This window comes from Arvicanthis niloticus, chromosome 7, assembly GCF_011762505.2.
Source record: "Arvicanthis niloticus isolate mArvNil1 chromosome 7, mArvNil1.pat.X, whole genome shotgun sequence".
NCBI lineage: Eukaryota > Metazoa > Chordata > Mammalia > Rodentia > Muridae > Arvicanthis > Arvicanthis niloticus.
The window spans coordinates 450,906-467,711 of record NC_047664.1 but is presented as its reverse complement, the minus strand read 5'-3'; positions in this window follow the sequence as shown (position 1 = coordinate 467,711).

Genomic DNA, 16,806 nt, shown 5'->3' with positions numbered 1-16,806 from the left:
GAAACACATCCACAGAAGAAGGCGAACAAAAGGGCATCCAGAGAGAGGTGAGGAATGAAGGGCATCGAGAGAGAAGAAACTGAAGAAGGGAATCCAGAGAGAGGAGAGGACAGAAAAGCAACCAGAGAGAGGTGAGGAAAGAAGGGCATCCAGAGAGAGGAGAGGACAGAAGGGATCCAGAGAGAAAAGAGAATAGAAGGGTATCCAAGAGAGGATTGTGATGAAGGGCATCCATGAAGAGGAGAGGACAGAAGGGATCCAGAGGAAGGAGAGAACAGAAAGCCATGGGGAGAGAGGAGAAGACAGAAGGGCATCCATGGAGAGGAGAGGACAGAAGGGCATCCAGAGAGAGGAGAGAACAGAAGGGCATCCAGAGAGAGGAGAAGACAGAAACACATCTATAGGGAGTGGAGAAGAGAAGGGCATCCAGAGTGCAGAGAAGACAGAAGAGATTCCAGGGAAAGTAGAGAATAAAACGGTATCCATAGTGCGGAGAAGACAGAAGAACATCCATAGATAGGAGAGAACATAAGGGCATCCAGAGAGGATAGAGGACAGAAGGGCATGTAGAGAGAGAGGAGAGAACAGAAGGCTATGGAGAAATAGAAAGAGACAGAAGGGCATCGTGAAATAGGAGAAGACAGAAGGGCTTCCAGAGAAAGGAGTTGACAGAATGGCCTCCAAAAAGAAGAGAGAAAAGAAGGGCATCAAGAGAGAGAAGAGGTCAGAAAGGCATCCAGAGAAAAGAGTAAAGAAGGCCATACAGAGAGAGGAGAAGACAGAACGGCATCTAGATACAGAAGAGAACAGAAGGGCATCTAGAGTGAGAAGAGAACAGAAGGGCATCCAAAGAGAGGAGAAGACAGAAGGGAATCCAGAGAGAGGAGAGGACAGAAGGGCATCCAGAGAGATGAGAGAACAGAGAAGCATCCAGAGAGAATAGAGGACAGAAGGGCATCTAGAAAGAGGAAAGCACAGCAGGGCATCCAGAGAGAGGAGAGAAGGGCATTCGAAGAGAGGAGAGAACAGAATGGGATCCAGAAAAAGGAGAGAGCAGGAGGGCATTGAGAGAGAGGAGAAGATAGAAGGAAATCTACAGAGCAGAGAGAACAGAAGGGCATCCAGAGAGAGGAGAGAACAGATGGGCATCCAGAAAGAGGAAAGGACAGTAGGATATTCGGAGAGAGAAATTAACAAAAGGGCATCCAGAGAGAGGAGAGAGCAGAAGGGCATCCAGAGAGAAGAGAAGACAAAAGGGAAGCCGGAAAGATGAGAGAACAGAAGGGCATAGGTAGAGAGGAGAAGACAGAAGGGCATCCAGAGAGTGGAGAGAAAAGAAGGGCATCCAGACAGAGGAGAAGACAGAAACACATCCACAGAGAGGGGAGAACAGATGGGCATCCAGAGAGCCGAGAAGATAAAAGAGAATCCAGGGAGAGTAGAGAATAGAACGGTATTCAGAGTGCGCAGAAGACAGAAAAACATCCAGAGATAGGAGAGAACATAAGGGCATCCAGAGAGGATAGAGGACAGAAGAGCATGTAGAGAGAGTAGAGAACAGAAGGGTATCCACAAATAGGAGGTGACAGAAGGGCATTGGGAGACAGAAGAAGACAGAAGGGCTTCCAGAGATAGGAGTTGACAGAATGGCCTCAAAAGAGAATAGAGAAAAGAAGGGCATCCAGAGAGAGAAGAAGTCAGAAGGGCATCCAGAGAAAAGAGTAAAGAAGGCCATACAGAGAGAGGAGAAGACAGAAGGGCATCTATTAGAGAAGAGAACAGAAGGGCATCTAGAGTGAGGAGAGAATAGAAGGGCATCCAGAGAGAATAGAAGAAAGAAGGGAATCCAGAGAGAGGAGAGGACAAAAGGGCAACCAGAGAGATGAGAGAACAGAGAGGCATCTAGAGAGAATAGAGTACAGAAGGGCAGCTAGAGAGAGGAGAGAAGAGAAGGGCATCCAGCAAGAGGAGAAGACAAAAAAGGGAATCCAGAGGGACTTGAGGAAAGAAGGGCATCCAGAGAGGAGACTGAAGAAGGGCATCCAGAGAGAGGAGAGGAGAGAAGTGATCAAGAGAGAGGAGAAGACAGAAGGGCATCCAGAGAGAGGAGAATACATAAGGGCATCCATGGAGAGGACAGGTCATAAGGGCATCCATAGGGAGAGGAGAAGAGAAGGGCATCAAGAGAGGAGTAGACAGAAACACATCCTCAGAGAGGGGAGAACAGATGGGCATCCAGAGAGAGGTGAGGAAAGAAGTGCATCAAGAGAGAGGAGACTGAAGAAGGGCATCCATGGAGAGGACAGAAGGGCATCTAGAGAGAGGTGATGAAAGAATGGCATCCAGAGAGAGGAGACTGAAGTAGGGCATCCAGAGAGAGGAAAGGACAGAAGGGATCCAGAGAGAGAAGAGAACAGAAGGGCATCCATAGACAGGAGAGGACACAAGGAATCCAGAGGAAGGAGAGAACAGAAAGCCATCCAGAGAGAGGAGAAGACAGAAGGGCATCCATGGACAGGAGAGGACAGAAGGGCATCCAGAGAGAGGAGAAGACAGAAACACATCTACAGGGAGGGAGAAGAGAAGGGCATCCAGAACACAGAGAAGACAGAAGTGCATCCAGGGAGAGTAGAGAATAAAATGGTATCTGGAGAGCGGAAAAGACAGAAGAACATCCTGAGATAGGAGAGAACATAAGGGCATCCAGAGAGAATAGAGGACAGAAGGGCATGTAGAGAGAGTAGAGAACAGAAAGGTATCCAGAAATAAGAGAAGATAGAAGGGCATAGGGAGATAGGAGAAGACAGATGGGCTTCCAGAGAAAGGAGTTGACAGAATGGCCTGCAGAGAGAAGAGAGAAAAGAAGGATATCCAGAGAGAGGAGAGGTCAGCAGGGCCTCCACAGAAAAAAGTAAAGAAGCCATAAAGACAGAGGAGAAGACAGAAGGGCATCTAGAGAGAGGAGAGAACAGAAGGGCATCCAGAGAAAGAGAAGACAGAGCAAATCCAAAGAGAGAAGAGAAAGAAGGGCATTTGGAGAAAGGAGAAGACAGAAAGGCATCCAGAGAGAGGAGAGGATAGAACAGGATCCAGAGAGAGGGGAGAGCAGAAGTGCATCTGTAGAGAAGAGAAGACAGAAGGATATCCAGAGTGAGGAGAAAAGTATCGGGTATTCAGAGAGAGAAGAAGATAGAAGGGAATTTATAGTGAGGAGATAATGGTAGGCATCCAGAGAGAGGAGAGAGCAGAAGGGCATCCAGAGAGAGGAGAGGACAGAAACACATCCACAGAGAGGGGAGAACAGAAGGGCATCCAGAGAGCAGAGAAGACAGGAGGGCATCCAGAGAGTGGAGAGGACAGAAGAGCATCCAGAGAGAGGAGAGCACAGAAGGGCATTCTGAGACATGAGAGAACAGAGAGGCATCCAGAGACAATAGAGGACAGAAGGGCATCTAAAAAGAGGAGAGAAGAAAAGGGCATCCAGCGAGAGTAGAAGACAAAAAGGGAATGCAGAGGGAGGAGAGAACAGAAGGGCATCCAGAGAGAGGAGAGGACAGAAGAGCATCCAGAGAGATTTGATAAAGAAGGGCATCCAGAGAGAGGAGACTGAAGAAGGGCATCCAGAGAGAGGAGAGGAGAGAAGGGATCCAGAGTGAGGAGAGAACAGAAAGCCATCCAGAGAGAGGAGAAGACAGAAGGTCATCCATGGAGGGGATAGGTCAGAAGGGCATCCAGAATTAGGAGAGAAGAAAAGGGCATCAAGAGAGGAGAAGACAGAACCACATCCACAGAGAGGGGGAGAACAGAAGGGCATCCAGAGAAACGTGAGGAAAGAAGGCCATCCAGAGAGAGGAGACTGAAGAAGGCCATCCAGAGAGAGGAGAGGACAGAAGGGATCCAGAGAGAGAAGAGAACAGAAGGGCATCTAGAGAGAAGAGTGTGATGAAGCACATCCATAAAGATGAGAGGACAGAAGGGATCCAGATGAAGGAAACAACTGAAAGCCATCCAGAGAGAGGAGAAGACAGAAGGGCATCCATGGAGAGGAGAGAACAGAAGGGCATCCAGAGAGAGGAGAGAACAGAAGGGCATCCAGAGAGAGGAGAAGACAGAAACACATCTACAGGGAGGGTAGAAGAGAAGTGCATCCAGAGTGCAGAGAAGACAGAAGAGATTCCAGGGAGAGTAAAGAATAAAATGGTATCCAGAGAGCAGAGAAGACAGAAGAACATCCAGAAGTAGGAGAGATTATAAAGACATCCATAGAAAATAGTGGACAGAAGGGCATGTAGAGAGAGTAGAGAACAGAAAGGTATCCAGAAAGTGGAGAAGACAGAAGGGCATAGGGAGATAGGAGAAGACAAATGGGCTTCCAGAGAGAGGAGTTGACAGAATGGCCTGCAGAAAGAAGAGAGAAAAGGAGGGCATCCAGAGAGAGGAGAGGTCAGCAGGGCATCCACAGAAAAAAGTAAAGAAGGCCATACAGACAGAGGAGAAGACCAAAGGACATCTAGATAGAGGAGAGAACAGAAGGGCATCTAGAGAGAGGAGAGAACAGAAGGGCATCCAGAGAGAGGAGAGAGCAAAAGGGCATCCTGAGAGAGGAGAAGATAGTAGGACATTCAGAGAGAGGAGAGAACAGAAGGGCATCCAGAGAGAGGAGAGAGCAGAAGGGTATCCAGAAAGAGGAGAAGACAGAAGAGAATCCAGAGGGAGGAGAGAACAGAAGAGCATCCAGAGAGAGGAGAGACCAGAAGGACATCCAGAGACAGGAGAAAACAGAAGGGAAGCCGAAGTGATGAGAAAACAGAAGGGCATAGGAAGAGAGGAGGAGACAGAAGGGCATCCAGAGAGAGGAGAGGACAGAAGGGCATCCAGAGGGAGGAGAAGACAGAAGGGCATCCAGAGAGAGGAGAGGGAAGAAGGGAATCCTGAGAGAGCAGAGAACACAAGACATTCAATGAGAGGAAAGACTGAAGCGCATCCATAGAGAAGAATGGATAGAAGGGCATTCAGAGAGAGGAGAAGACAGAAGGGCATCCGGATAGAGGAGAGAGCAGAAGGGCATCCAGAGAAAGGAGAGGACAGTAGGACATCCAGAGAGAGTAGAGAAGAGAAGGGAATCCAGAGAGAAGAGAGAACAGAAGGTAATCCAGAAAAAGGAGAAGACAGAAGGGAAGCTGGAAAGATGAAAGAACAGAAGTGCATAGGTAGAGAGGAGAAGACAGAAGGGCATCCAGAGAGAGGAGAGAAAATAAGGGCATCCAGACAGAGGAGAAGACAGAAACACATCCACAGAGAGTGGAGAACAGAAGGGCATCCAGAGAGCAGAGAAGACAGAAGAAAATCCAGGGAGAGTAGAGAATAGAACGGTATCCAGAGTGCCGAGAAAAAAAAAAAAAACATCCGGAGATAGGAGAGAACATAAGGGCATCCAGAGAGGATAGAGGACAGAAGGGCATGTAGAGAGATTAGAGAACAGAAGGGTATCCACAAATAGGAGGAGACAGCAGGGCATCGGGAGATAGGAGAAGACAGAAGGGCTTCCAGAGAGAGGAGTTGACAGAATGGACTCCAGAGAGAATAGAGAAAAGAATGGCATCCAGAGAGATTAGAGGTCAGAAGGGCATCCAGAGAAAAGAGTAAAGAAGGCCATACAGAGAGAGGAGAAGACAGAAGGGCATCTAGATAGAGAAGAGAACAGAAGGGCATCTAGATTGAGGAGAGAACAGAAGGGCATCCAGAGAGAGGAGAAGACAGAAGGGAATTCAGAGAGAGGAGCGGAGAGAAGGGCATCAAGAGAGATGAGAGAACAGAGAAGTATCCAGAGAGAGGAGAGAGCAGAAGGGCATTCAGAAAGAGGAGAAGACAGAAGGGCATCCGGAGAGAGGAGAGAACAGAAGAGCATCCAGAGAGAGGAGAGGACAGAAGGGCATCCAGAGGGAGGAGAAGACAGAAGGGTATCCAGAGAGAGGAGAGGGAAGAAGGGAATCCCGAAAGAAGAGAGAACTCAAGACATCCAAAGAGAGGAGAAAACTGAAGGGCATCCATAGAGAGGAATGGATAGAAGGGCATTCAGAGAGAGGAGAAGACAGAAGGGCATCTGGAGAGAGGAGAGATCAGAAGGGCATCCAGGGTGAGGAGAAGACAGAATGGAATCCAGAGAGAGGAGAGAACAGAAGGGCATCCAAAGAGAGGAGAGAACAGAAGGGCATCAGTAGAGAGAAGACAGAAGGGCATTTGGAGAGAAGAGAGAACAGAAGGACATTCAGAAAAAGGAGAGAGCAGAAGGGCATCGAGAGAGGAGAAGACAGAAGGGAATATACAGAGCGGAGAGAAAAGAAGGGCCTCCAGATAGAGGAGAGATCAGAAGGGGATCTAGAGAGAGGAGAGGACAGTAAGATATCCGGAGAGAGGAGAGAACAAAAGGGCATCCAGAGAGAGGAGAGAGCAGAAGGGCATAAAGAGAGAGGAGAAGACAGAAGGGCATCTGAAGAGAAGAGAGAACAAAAGGTCATCCAGAAAAAGGAGAAGACAGAAGGGAAGCTGGAACAATGTGACAACAGAAGGGCATAGGTAGAGAGGAGAAGATAGAAGGGCATCCAGAGAGTGGAGAGAAAGGAAGGGCATCCAGAAAGAGGAGAAGACAGAAATACCTCCACAGAGAGGGGAGAACAGAAGGGCATCCAGAGAGCCGAGAAGACAGAAGAGAATCCAGGGAGAGTAGAGAATAGAACGGTATCCAGAGTGTGCAGAAGACAGAAAAACATCCAGAGATAGGAGAGAACATAAGGGCATCCAGAGAGGATAGAGGACAGAAGGGCATGTAGAGAGAGAGTAGAGAACAGAAGGGTATCCAGAAATAGGAGGAGACAGAAGGGCATCTGAAGTTAGGAAAAGAGAGAAGGGCTTCCAGAGAGAGTTGACAGAATGGACTCCAGAGTGAATAGATAAAAGAAGGGCATCCAGAGAGAAAAGAGGTCAGAAGGTCATCCAGAGAAAAGAGTAAAGAAGGCCATACAGAGAGAGGAGAAGACAGAAGGGCATCTAATTAGAGAAGAGATCAGAAGGGCATCTAGAGTGAGGAGAGGAGAGAAGGGCATCCAGAGAGAAGAGAAGACAGAAGGGCATCCAGAGAGATGAGAGAACAGAGAGGCATCTAGAGAGAATAGAGGACAGAAGGGCATCTAGAGAGAGGAGAGAAGAGACAGGCATCCAGCGAGAGGAGAAGACAAAAAGGGAATCCAGAGAGAGGAGAGGACAGAAGGGCATCCAGAGAGAGGAGTGGACAGAAGGGCATCCAGAGAGAGGAGAGTGAATAAGGGCATCCAGAGAGAGGAGAGGAGAGAAGGGATCCAGAGAGAGGAGAGAACAGAAACCATTCAGAGAGAGGAGAAGACAGAAGGGCATCCATGGAGAGGACAGGTCATAAGGGGTCCAGAGGGAGGAGAGAAGAGAAGGGCATCGAGAGAGGAGTAGACAGAAACACATCCACAGAGAAGGGAGAACAGAAAAGCATCCAGAGAGACTTGAGGAAAGAAGGGCATCAAGAGAGAGGAGACTGAAGAAGAGCATCAAGAGAGAGGAGAGGACAGAAGGGATCCAGAGAGAGAAGAGAACAGAAGGGCATCCAGAGAGAGGTGTGTGATGAAGGGCATCCATAGAGAGGAGAGGATATAAGAGATCCAGATGAAGGAGAGAACAGAAAGCCATCCAGAGAGAGGAGAAGACAGAAGGGCATCCATGGAGAGGAGAGGAGAGGAGAGGACAGAAGGGCATCCAGAGAGAGGAAAGAACAGAAGGGCAACCAGTGAGAGGAGAAGACAGAAACACATCTACAGTGAGGGGAGAAGAGAAGGGCATCCAGAGTGCAGAGAAAAAAGATGTTTGTCCAGGGAGAGTAGAGAATAAAATGGTATCTGGAGAGCGGAAAATACAGAAGAATATCCAGAGATAGGAGAGAACATAAGGGCATCCAAAGAGAATAGAGGACAGACGGGCATGTAGAAAGAGTAGGGAACAGAAATATATCCCGAAAGAGGAGAAGACAGAAGGGCATAGGGAGATAGGAGAAGACAGATGGGCTTCCAGAGAGAGGAGTTGACAGAATGGCCTCCAGAGAGAAGAGAGAAAAGAAGGGCATCCAGAGAGAGGAGAGGTCAGCAGGGCATCCACAGAAAAAAGTAAAGAAGACCATACAGACAGAGGACAAGACAAAAGGGCATCTAGATAGAGGAGAGAACAGAAGGGCCTCTAGGGAGAAGAGAGGACAGAAGGACATCCAGATAGATGTGAGGAAAGAAGGTCATCCAGAGAGAGGAGAAGAGAGAAGGGATCCAGAGAGAGGAGAGAACAGAAAGCCTTTCAGAGAGAGGAAAAGATAAAAGGGCATCCATGGAGATGAGAGAGCACAAGGGCATCCAGAAAGAGGAGAAGGCAGTAGGGCATCCTGAGAGGGGAGAGAAAAGAAGAGTATCCAGAGAGAGGAGAGAGCAGAAGAACATCCAGAGAGATGAGAAGACTGAGGGGCATCCAAATAGAGGAGAGAACAGAAAGGTATCAAGAGAGAGGAGAGAACAAAAAGGGCATGCAGGGAGAGGAGAGACCATAAGGGCATCCAGAAAGAGGAGAAGACAGAAGAGCATCCAGATAGAGGAGAGAACAGAAGGGCATCCAGAGAAACTAGAGGACAGAAACGCATCCATAGAGAATAGAGGACAGAAGGATATCCAGAGAGTTGATGGGACAGAAGGGCATGTAGAGAGAGGAGATAACAAAAGGGCATCCATAGAGAGGAGAGAAGAGAAGGGCATCCGGAGAGAGAAGAAGACAAAAGGGAATGTAGAGAGAGGGGAGTACAGAAATGTATCCAGAGGGAGGAGAGAACAGAAAGGCATCAAGAGGGAGGAGAATACAGAAGGGCATCCAGAGAGAGGAGAGAACAAAAGGGCATCCAGAAAGAGAAAAAAACAGAATGGCGTCCAGAGAGAGGAGAGAACAGAAGGGCACCCGGAATTAGGAGAAAAGAGAAGGCATCCAGATGGAGAAGAGGACCGACCGTGAAAGAGGAGAGGCCAAAAGGGCATTCAGGGAGAGAAGAGAACAGAAGGGCATCCAAGAGAGAAGAGAGGACAGAAGGTCATCTAGAGAAAGCAGAGAAAAGAAGGGCATCCAGGAAGAGGAGAAGACAGAAGGGCATTGAGAAATAGGAGAAGACAGATGGGCATCCAGAGACAGTAGAGGACATAAGGAAAACCAGAGAGAAGACAAATCAGAAGGGCATCCAGAGAGAGGAGAGGTAAGAAGGGCATCCACATAAAATAGTACAAAAGGCCATACACAGAGTGGAGAAGACAGAAGCGCATCTAGATAAAGGAGAGAACTAAAGGGCATCCAAAAAGAGCAGAGAACAGAAGGGCATCCATAGAAGGAGACGACAGAGCGAATCCAGAGAGAGGAGAGAACAGAGGGCATCGGCAGAGAGTAGAAGACAGAAGGTCATCCAGAGAGAGAACAGAAATGTATCCAGAAAGAGGAGAGAAATTAAGGGCATCAAGAGAGTGGGGAAGACATAAGGGCATCCAGAGAGAGGAGAAGACAGTAGGGCATCCAGAGAGAGGAGAGGAGAGAAGGGCATCGAGAGAGAGGAAAGAGCAGAAGGGCATCCAGAGAGAGTAGAGGAAAGAAGGGCATCCACATAAAATAGTACAGAAGGCCATACAGAGAGAGGAGACAACAGAAGGGCACCTAGATAGAGGAGAGAACAAAAGGGCATCCAGAGAAGAAAACAGAGTGAATCCAGAGAGAGGAGAAGACAGAAGGGCATCCTGAGAGAGGAGAGGACAAAACTGCATCCAGAGAGATGAGAAGACCGTAGGGCATCTGGAGAGAGGAGAGAGCAGAAGGGCATCCAGAGAGGAGAGGGCAGAAGGGCATTGAGAGAAAGGAGAAGACAGAAGGGCATCTGGAGAAAGGAGAGAACAGAAGGTCATCCAGAGAAAGGAGAAGACAAAAGGGAAGCGGAAGAGACGAGAGAACAGAAGGGCATGGGAGAGAGAGGAAGACAAAAGGGGATCCAGAGAGAGGAGAGCACAGAAGGGCATCCAGAGAGACAAGAGAACAGAGAGGAATCCAGAGAGAATAGAGGACAGAAGGGCATCTAGAGAGAGGATAGAAGAGAAGGGCATCCAGAGAGAGGAGAAGACAAAAAGGGAATCCAGAGAGAAGCGAGAACAGAAGGGCATCCAGAGAGATGGGAGGAAAGAAGGGCATGCAAATAGAGGACAGTGAACAAGGGCATCCAGAGAGAGGAGAGGACAGATGGGATCCCGAGAGAAAAGAGAACAGAAAGCCATCCAGTGAGAGGAGAATACAGAAGGGCATCCATGGATAGGAGATGTCAGAAGGGCATCCAGAGAGAAGAGAAAAGAGAAGGGCATCGAGAGAGGAGAAGACAGAAACACATCCACAGAGAGGTGAGACCAGAAATGCATCCAGAGAGAAGAGAAGACAGAAGAGCATCCATGGAGAGGAGAGGTCAGAAGGGCATCCAGAGAGAGGAGAGAACAGAATGGCATCCAGAGAGAGGAGAAGACAGAAACACATGCACAGGGAGGGGAGAACTGAAGGGCATCCAGAGAGATGAGAGAACAGAGAGGCATACAGAGAGAATAGAGGACAAAAGGGCATCTAGAGAGAGGAGAGAAGAGAAGGGCATCCAGAGAGAGGTGAGGACAGAAGGGCATCCAGATAGAAGAGAGGACAGAAGGGCATGAAGAGAGAGGAGTGTGAAGAAGGGCATCCAGAGGGAGAAGAGGACAGAAGGGATCCAGAGAGAGGAGAAGACAGAAACACATCCACAGGGAGGGGAGAACTGAAGGGCATCCAGAGAGCAGAGAAGACAGAAGGGTATCCAGAGAGAGGAGAGGACAGAAGGGCATCCAGAGAGAGGAGAGCACAGAAGGGCATCCAGAGAGATGAGACAACGGAGAGGCATCCAGAGAGAATAGAGGTCAGAAGAGCATCTAGTGATATGAGAGAAGAAAATGGCATCCAGCGAGAGGAGAGGAAAAAAGGGAATCCAGAGAGAGGAGAGAACAAAAGGGCCTCTAGAAAGAGGAGAGGACAGAAGGGCATTCAGATAGAGCAGAGGACAGAAGGGTATTCAGAAATAGGAGGAGAAAGAAGGGCATTGGGAGATATGAGAAGACAGAAGGGCTGCCAGAGAGAGGAGTTGACAGAATGGCCTCCAGAGAGAAGATAGAAAAGAAGGGAATCCAGAGAGACAAGAATTCAGAAGGGCATTCGGAGAAAAGAGTAAAGAAGGCCATACAGAGAGAGGAGAAGACAGAAGGGCATCTAGATAAAGAAGAGAAGAGAAGGGCATCTAGAGAGAGGAAGGACATCCAAAGACAAGAGGACTGAAGGGCATTGGGAGAGAGGAGAACACAGAAGGGCATCTAGAGTGAGGAGAAGACAGAAGGGTATCCAGAGTGGGGAGAAAATTGTCGGGAATCCAGAGACAGGAGAAGACAGAAGGGCATCAGGAGAGATGAGAGAACAGAAGAGCATAGGGAGAGTGGAGAAGACAGAATGGCATCCAGAGAGAGTAGAGGACAGATGGGCATCCAGAGATAGGAGAGAACATAAGGGCATCCAGAGAGAATAGAGGACAGAAAGGAGTGTAGAGGAGTAGAGAACAGAAAGAGGTGAAGAGAGAAGGCTATTGGGAGATAGGAGAAGACAGAAGGGGTTCCAGAGAGAGGAGTTGACAGAATGGCCTCCAGAGAGAAGAGAGTAAAGAAGGGTATCCAGAGAGAGAGAAGTGGTCAGAAGGGCATCCAGAGAAAAGAGTAAAGAAGGCCATACAGAGAGAGGAGAAGACAGAAGGGCATATAGATAGAGGAGAGAACATAAGGGCATATAGATAGAGGAGAGAACAGAAGGGCATATAGATAGAGGAGAGAACAGAAGGGCATCCAGAGAGAGGAGAGAACAGAAGGGCAACCAGAGAAAGGAGAAGACAGAAGGGCATCCAGGTGGAAGAGAGGACAGAAGGACAACCCAGAGGAGAGAACAGAAGCGCATCCAGAGAGATGAGAGGACAGGAGATAATCCAGAAAGAGGAGAGAACAGAAGCCCATCCAGAGAGAGCAGAAGAGTGAAGGACATCGAAAGAGAGAAGAAGACTGAAAGGCATTTGGAGAGAGGAGAACACAGAAGGGCATCTAGAGAGAAGAAAAGACAGAAGGGTATCCAGAGTGAGGAGAAAATTGTCGGGAATCCAGAGACAGGAGAAGACAGAAGGGCTTCGGGAGAGACGAGAGAACAGAAGGAGATAGGGAGAGTGGAGAAGACAGAATGGCATCCAGAGAGAGTAGAGGACAGAAGGGCATCCAGAGAGAGGAGAGCACAGAAGGACATCCAGAGAAACGAGAGAACAGAGAGGCATCCAGAGAGAATATAGGACACAAGGGCATCTAGAGAGAGGAGAAAAGAGAAGGTCATCCAGCGAGAGGAGAAGACAAAAAGGGAATCCAGACAGGAGAGAACAGAAAAGCATCCAGAGAGAGGAGAGGACAGAAGGGCATCCAGAGAGAATAGAGGACACAAGGGATCCAGAGAGAGGAGAGAACAGAAAGCCATCAAGAGAGAGGAGGAGAAGGGCATCCATGGAGAGAAGAGGTCAGAAGGGCATCCAGAGAGAGGAGAGAACAGAAATGCATCCAGAGATAGGAGAAAACAGAAACACATCGACAGAGAGAAGAGAACAAAAGGGCATCCAGAGAAGAAGACAGAGAGAATCCAGAGAGAGGCGAGAACAGAAGGGCATGTGGAGAGAAGAGAGAATAGAAGAGCATCAGGAGAGAGGAGAGAACAGAAGTGCATCCAGAGAGTTGAGAAAACAGAAGAGCATCCAGAGACAGGAGAGAATAGAAGGGCATCCAGAGAGAGGAGAGAACAGAAGGGCATTTGGAGAGAGGAGAGAACAGAAGGGCATCGGGAGAGAGGAGAGAACAGAAGTGCATCCAGAGTTGAGAGAACAGAAGTGCATCCAGAGAGAGGAGAAGACAGAAGGGTATCCAGAGAGATGAGAGGAGAGAACGGCATCCTGAGAGACGAGAAGACAGAAGGGAATCCAGAGAGAGCAGAGAACAGAAGGAAATCTAGAGAGAGGAGAGAGCAGAAGGGCATCCAGGGAGAAGAGAAGACAGAAGGGCATCCAGAGAGAGGAGAGAACAGAAGGTCATCCAGAAAAAGGTGAAGACAGAAGGAAAGCCAGAGAGACGAGAGAACAGAAGTGCATAGGTAGAGAGGAGAAGACAGAAGGGCATCCAGAGAGAGGAGAAGTCAGGAACACATCCACAGATAGGGGAGAATAGAAGGGCATCCAGAGAGCAGAGAAGATAGAAGGGAATCCAGGGAGTGTAGAGAATAGAACGGTATCCAGAGAGTGGAGAAGACAGAAGAACATCTAGAGAGAGGAGAGAACATAAGGACATCCAGAGAGAATAGAGAATAGAAGGGCATGTAGAGAGATCAGAGAACAGAAGGATAGCCAGAAAGAGGAGAAGACAGTAGGGGATCAGGAGTTAGGAGCAGACAAAGAGCGTCCAAAGAGAGAAGAGGAAACAATGGCCTCCAGAGAGAAGAGAAAAAAGAAGGGCATGCAGAGAGAGGAGAGGGCAGAAGGGCATCCACAGAAAAGAGTAAAGAAAGCCATAAAGAGAGAGGAGAAGACAGAAGGGCATCGAGATAGAGGAGAGAACAGAAGAGCATTTTGAGAGAGGAGAGAACAGGAGGGCATCCAGAGAGGGGAGAAGACAGGAGGGCTTCCAGAGAGAGGGGAGAACAGAAGGACAACAAAAAAGAGGAGAAGAGAGAAGGAATCTAGATGGAGAATGGAACAGACAGGAGAGAGGAGACGACAGAAGGGCATCGAGGGAAAGAAGAGAACAGAATGTCATCTAGAGATAGGAGAAGACAGAAGGGAATCCAGAGAGGAGAGAACAAAAGTGCATATATAGAGAGAAGAGGACACAAAGGCATACAGAGAGTGGAGAGAACAGAAGGGCAACCAGAGAAAGGAGAAGACAGAAGGGCATCCAGAGAGAAGAGAGGACAGAAGGAGATCCCAGAGGAGAGAACAGAAACACACCCAGAGAGATGAGAGAACAGGAAAGAATACAGAAAGAGGAGAGAACAGAAGCCCATCCAGAGAGAGCAGAAGAGTGAAGGACATCCAAAGAGAGAAGAGGACTTAAGGGCATTTGGAGAGAGGAGAACACAGAAGGGCATCTAAAGAGAGGAGAAGACAGAAGGGTATCCAGAGTGGGGAGAAAATTGTCAGGAATCCAGATACAGGAGAACACAGAAAGGCATTGTTAGAGACGAGAGAACAGAAGGAGATAGGGAGAGTGAAGAAGACAGATGGGCATCCAGAGAGAGAAGAGGACAGAAGGGCTTCCAGAGAGAGGAGAGCACAGAAGGACTTCCAGAGAAACGAGAGAACAGAGAGGCATCCAAAGAGAATATAGGACAGAAGGGCATCTAGAAAGAGAAGAAAAGAGAAGGACATCCAGCGAGAGGAGAAGACAAAAAGGAATCCAGATTGGAGAGAACAGAAAAGCATCCAGAGAGAGGAGAGGACAGAAGGGCATCCAGAGAGAGTAGAGGACACAAGGGATCCAGAGAGAGGAGAGAACAGAAAGCCATCAAGAGAGAGGAGAAGAGAGAAGGGCATCCATGGAGAGAAGAGGTCAGAAGGGCATCCAGAGAGAGGAGAGAACAGAAATGCATCCAGAGAGAGGAGAAGACAGAAACACATCCACAGAGAGAAGAGAACATATGGGAATCCAGAGAAGAAGACAGAGCGAATCCAGAGAAAGGAGAGACCAGGGGGGCATTTGGAGAGAGGAGAGAACAGAAGTGCCTCCAGAGAGAGGAGAGAACAGGAGTCCAGAGAGAGGAGAAGACAGAAGGGCATCCAGAGAGAGGAGAGGATAGAACGGCATCCAGAGAGAAGATAGAAAAGAAGGGAATACAGAGAGAGCAGAGAACAGAAGAAAATCCAGAGAGAGGGGAGAGCAGAAGGGCATCCATAGAGAGAAGACAGAAGGGCATCCGGAGAGAGGAGAGAACAGAAGGACATCCAGAAAACAGAGAGAAAAGAAGGGCATAAAGAGAGAGTAGAAGACTGAAGAGAATCCAGAGAGGGGTGAGAAGAAAAGGGCATCCAGCGAGAGGATCAGAGAGTAGGGAATCTGGAGAGACCATTGAACAAAAGGGCATCCAGAGAGAAGAAAGAGCAGAAGGACATCCAGAGAGTGGAGAAGACAGAAGGGAAGCCGGAGAAACGAGAGAACTGAAGTTCATAGGGAGATACGAGAAGTCAGAAGGGCATCCAGAGAGAGGAGAGGACAGAAGGGCATCTAGAGAGAAGAGAAGACAGAAGGGATTCCAGAGAAAGGAGAGGGAAGAAGGGCATCCTGAGAGAGGACAGAACCAAGGGCATCCAGAGAGAGGAGAAGACAGAAGGGCATTCAGAGAGAGGAGAGGACAGAAGAGCCTCCAGAAAGAGGAGAGAAAAGAAGGGCATGCAGAGAAGGAGAAGACAGAATCGAATCCAGAGAGATTAGAGGACAGAAAGGATCCAGACAGAGGAGAGAACAGAAAGCCATCAAGAGAGAGAAGAAGAGAGAAGGTCATCAATGGAGAGGAGAGGTCAGAAGGGCATCCAGAGAGAGGAGAGAACAGAAATGCATCCAGAGAGAGGATAAGACAGAAACACATCCACAGAGAGAAGAGAACAGAAAGGCATCTAGAGAAGGAGAAGACAGAGCGAATCCAGAGAGAGAAGAGAACAGAGGGCATTTGGAGAGAGGAGAGAACAGAAGGGCAACTGGAGACAGGAGAGAACAGAAGTGCATCCAGAGAGAAAAGAGAACAGAAGTGAATCCAGAGAGAGGAGAAGACAGAAGGGCATCCAGAGAGAGGAGAAGACAGAAGGGAATCCAGAGAGAGCAGAGAACAGAAGAAAATGCAGAGAGAGGAGAGACCAGAAGGCATCTAGAGAGAGGAAAAGACAGAAGGGCATCCGAAGAGAGGAGAGAACAGAAGGGCATCCAGAAAGCAGAGAGAACAGAAGTGCATCAAGAGAGAGGATAAGACAGAAGGGAATCCAGAGAGAGGTGAGAAGAGAAGGGCATCCAGAGAGAGGAGAACACAGATGGGAAGCTGGAGAGAAAAGAGAACAGAAGGGTATAGGGAGAGAAGTCAGAAGGTCATCCAGAGATAAATATGACAGAAGGGCATCCAGCAGGTGGAGAAAACAGAAGGGCATCCAGAGAGAGAAGAGGGAAGACGGGCATCCCGAGAGAGGAGAGAACAAAGTTCATCCAGAGAGAGGAGAAGACAGAACGGCATCCATACAGAGGAGAGGACAGAAGAGAATCCAGAGATAGGAGAAGATAAAAGGGCTTCCAGAGTGCCGAGAGAACAGAAGGGAATCCAGAGAGAGGAGAAGACAGAAGGGCATCCAGAAAGAGGAGAAGAGAGAAGTCATCTAGATGGAGAAGAGGAGAGGCGGGCAGCCTGAGAAAGGAGAGGACAGAAGTTCATCCAGGGAGAGAAGAGAACAGAAGGGCATCCAGAGAGAGGAGAGTACAGAAGGGCTTCTAGAGAGAGCAGAGAACAGAATTGCATCCAGAAAGAGTAAAAGAGACAAGAGCATTGGGTGATAGGAGAAGACAGAAGGGCATCCAGAAAGAGAAGAGGACAGAATGGCTGCCAGAGAAAAGAGAGAGC